The sequence below is a fragment of the Henckelia pumila genome, chromosome 1 (genome assembly GCF_033568475.1).
Source record: "Henckelia pumila isolate YLH828 chromosome 1, ASM3356847v2, whole genome shotgun sequence".
NCBI lineage: Eukaryota > Viridiplantae > Streptophyta > Magnoliopsida > Lamiales > Gesneriaceae > Henckelia > Henckelia pumila.
In genome coordinates, this window is record NC_133120.1 from 92,319,269 (window position 1) to 92,323,831 (window position 4,563).

Below are 4,563 nucleotides of genomic sequence, written 5' to 3' on the forward strand. Positions count from 1 at the left end.
GAAGGGTTAAACTAGACACCTATGATCCAATCTGGGGAGTTAAGCCAGATATTTATGATCCAGTCTGGGGAGTTAAGCCAGACATTATGATCCATTCTGGGGAGTTAAGCCAGAAACTCATGATCCAATCTGGGGAGTTAAGCCAGATATTTGATTTCAATATATTTGAGATTTTTAAAATTGTGAATACTTTTGTTGGGATCGGTTCAGAGGGTAGAGGGGGGGGGGGGTGAATACACTCTGAAACTTTTCTTCTTCTTCTTTAAAATGATCAAGTGAGGTTTAGTTCACTTAATCTGTTTTCTCAACTTCTAAAACGTTTTGAACAACTTAAATAGTGCGGAACTAGTTCAGAGGTTTTAGTGATGCAAAGTTTATAAAGCAATGTATGAGCAGGATGAAAGATAAATGGCAGTAAAGGCTAAAGCACGATTTTATGGAAGTTCGAAGGCTTAATCCTTTTACGTCTCCCCTTCTTCCACTTAGGAAGGAATTCACTAGAAGACTTTGGTTATTACAACGTCTTGTAATACACCCACTTCAGACTTAGGACTTATCCAATGCCTAATCCGAAACTCCTAGATTTACACAGATAAGATTCTCAGTTCTTATCAGACTGGTGGAAGCTTTCAGAGCAGCTTCAAGTCTCTTCAACACTGAGTATAGTTGAGTTGAGCTTCTCAGACTGCAGAGCGGTCGAGAGGCTTGGAAACCCTAGGATGATCCTTGATGATCAGATACGTGAACTATAAGCGAGGGTTTATTTGAGCAGCAGATGAATGATCTTGTGAGTGTGCTCAAGTATATCAGATGAGGACTTCTGATATTACTCAAGTGATTGAAATGTCTCTCTTCGTTGTCTCGTATCACTTGTTGTTGTTCCTTTTTTGTTGTTATTGTTATTGTTCACTTCTTGAGCAATCCTCCCTTTAAATAGGTCAATCATCAACGTCTTTATTTTGAACGTTCTGATGCTGCATTGAATGCACATTTAATGCTCATAAATGCATTGATGATTCTGCATGAGGATCGTACACTGCAGACAACTTCCAGGGTCCAAAACTGGAATAAACGGTCGAGTGCTTTATCTGCAGTCATTCTGTGTTTTTGCCATTTTGGTACAACCTGTTGTCTTGATTTGCAGGAGTCAACAAATCTTCTGATACGCCGGTTCTGCTTTTAATAAAGGATCCTGCAAAGAACATCTTGTCACAGGTACTTGTCTCGAGATATCTTGATAGGCAGTTGGCATTCTACCGGTAGGGATATTTGTCCTCTGCTGGTTTGAATAACCAGTCGATAGGCTTGAGACTTCAACCGGTCGAGAGACATAGGCGGTTGACAAGCTTCCGTTAGATGGATTTATCCTTGTGTCTTCAGCCGATCGAGAGCAAGGGCGATTGACAAGCTTCCGGTAGAAGTTGTAGTAGATTCCTGAAATACAATGGTTGGCAGCACATTCCTATACAATGAGTTGTTGTTTGTTATCACCAAAATATCGGATTCAACAATTTCCTCCTTTTTGGTGATGACAAAACTTAAGTGCCCCAAGAACAATATGAAAGCAGTACAATGAACTTCATTGAGAGAATGAATTTCATTAAGTACAATAAACATTTTTATTACACCTACAGAAGAAAGTCAAAATGAGATGCAGCTGAGATAAGTGAAGATTGTTCATCTTTTGAACCAACTGGCTCCTCCCGACCTATCGCCTGACCTGTCGCCTTCTCTTCTTCTTCTGTCGGCTTCTTCCTTTCTTCTGGACTCTTCTTCTCGTCTTCTTGCCTCTGCTGCTCTACGTTGCTCTTCTTCCCCCTTTTTGGCATCACCTTGGTTGAGTCGAACGATGATCTCAGTGAGTTGAGTGCCAAGGCAGGATTGCATATTGTCAATCTTTGCATCGAGTTGAGCAAGTAGAGTAGCTTGCATAGTGTCCATCCGATCATTCAACTGCTTGTGAAGGCGATTTTCGGATCGGACAACTTGTTCAGAGACGGTAGAGAGCGTGTTGATTTGAGTGCGATGATGATTAGTGATCTCTGTGGTCATACGAGCAAGGTCTCGAGACACGGTCTCGAAATGCCGAATCATCGTCTGGCGTGAATTATCAACGGAGAAGGAGGAGTTAGTGATATCTTGAGAGAAGGACCTAACCGTTTGCGTGAGCTCATGTAGCCTATTAATCAAGGTATGATCTAGAGCTGCGGCCATGGCGTCAATCAAAGACTCATCAGTCTGAAGCATTTGGCCCTTGTTGGTCATTTCTTGGTGAAACCGGGCTAGACTCACGATGATGTGGTGATGGTGATCTGGCTGGAGAGCTAGATGATGGACCCTCCAATAATGGTACAGTTGGAGATGTAATAGTCTCGACTGCAGCCAATATGGTTGGTGGAGTATCAGGATCAGCACTTGGTTCATCCATAATGAGATCTTCCATAAACTTTTCAGTGGATGGAGACGGTTGATGTGCTTGATCAGCATCAGTCACTTGCTGTACTGGAGATGCAGGTGATACAATAGTGCTTGGTGTCTCCATTGGGGGCACTATTGCTGCACTACTGCAAGGAGCCTCTGTCACAGAGGTGACATGTATCTCTTGTGCAACCACTTCTGAAACATCTTGTGGATGACTTGGAGAGGTGAGAGCGGTCGTCACTGGAAAGGAGTGAGCAATCACAACTACTTCCGGTTGAGTGACTGCTTGGACTGTGGTGGAGGAGGGGTCGACCGATGAAGAGGCTGCCACACTCGATTTTAGAGCAGATGATTGAAAGAGGTCGGCAGTGATGAGATCGGTCAGAATCCCATCTGAAGAAGAAAAAGCATAGACGTCTTTCTCACCCTGATCTTGAGTGAGAAAGGTCTTCATCATCACTTGTCCTTCCAGCACATAAGCTTGTAAACAGGCTGCTGAAGCTGGTGTGTTGTCAATGTTGAGAGCTTGATAGTGCTGAAGCAGTTGAGTGATTTGACGTAGACTATCCTGTAGTCCAGTCAAAATCACAAAGTCATCGGCAGCGGTAGAACTCTTAGATTTGAAATTCTTGACACGCTCATTAATTAACAGAGATAGCAGGCTTCCTCGAAGCTTCAAGTCTATGAGCTGTCTTCTTCCCAAAGCCTCCACGATGTCTTTAGTATCAGCAAATAGAAGCATCTTTTGCTCAATAAGGTTTAGAGATTTCCATTTAGGAAATATTTGAGCCAGAGTCAGGAGTGTGCGGGAGTGATGCCATCTGTCAAAGCGTTGTAGGTGACGCTTGACAGTGCGGAGGACGTGTGAGATGATCAGATTGAGCTCCATCGTAGCTGCTGGTTGAGCCTTGGGTGTGTAGATCATCACACCTTTCCCTTTGTCTTTGGGATCAGCTAGAGTGACCTTAGGAGCTGATAAGGCACCTTCCCGGATTGTCACACCCTTTGTAGGATGAGGAGCAGTAGAAGCAGCAGCGGTAGTGGTCTCGACCGTTGGCAGGGTAGGAGCAAGGCCAGACAGAGACTTTAGCTTCTTGTGCTGCCTCTTCTTCTCGCCTGCAGGCGTAGATGACACAGCTGCTTTGGATAGAGAAGGAGATGATTTGCTGAAAGCTTGAATCAGTGGAACATTCTCACGTGATTCGTCTTCAGAGTCAGATTCGATGATCAGTTGGCGCTTGGCAGACTTTTTGGTGTCGACTGGTTTGGCCACGACCGGAACCGTTGAAAGCGGTTGTGGGATAGCAATAACCCATGCTCGATTTGAGCGGTAGTGAAGAACTCCTTCAAAACAGGCAAATCGCAGATGGCACTGCATTCCAGAAATTTCTTCAGTCCAGAGGCTTCAAGCATGGTGAAGACCTCTGTAATTCCTGCATTGTTTGCCTTAACCACGGAGTCAAAGTTGATTGCCAGGCAGGTCTTCTGGATCGACATGATAGCTGTAGATAGGAACTAGAGCAGAAAGTAAGCAAAATCTAGAGAGTAATTCGATGGAGCGTTTAGTGCAATATGAAAGCTTTAGCAAATGTGAAAGGTTGATATACGAGTGTAAAGAGGTATATATAGGAACCTATGGGCCATAGGGTGACGTCATGAAAAAGTGTTTTTGAAATTCAAAAAAAATTTTGAGGAGAAAAATCACCGCGCCCAATTAATGTCAACTGGTTCAAAGCACAAGGCTGCTAGTACTAAGCCTGTCAGACACTAGTTTAAGGCGGATGATATGCCACTATTTATGGCAATGTAAAAGCTAAGCTATTAATGTCATAATGGCAATTATTCCCCCTAAACACATGCATACTAACTCAGATCTACTAAGCCAAGAATATTTCGAAAATAAGAAAACTTAGCGTCCGGTAGAGGCTTGGTGAATATGACTGCTGCTTGCTGATCGGTAGAGATGTATTCCAGCTTGATTTCTTTCTTTAAGACATGATCTCGGATAAAGTGATGCCTGACATCAATGTGCTTTGTCCTAGAGTGCATCACTGGATTGTGAGTGATGGCTATGGCACTTGTATTGTCACAGTAGATTGGAGCTTCACTCGACCGGATTCCATAATCCTTAAGCTGCTGTTG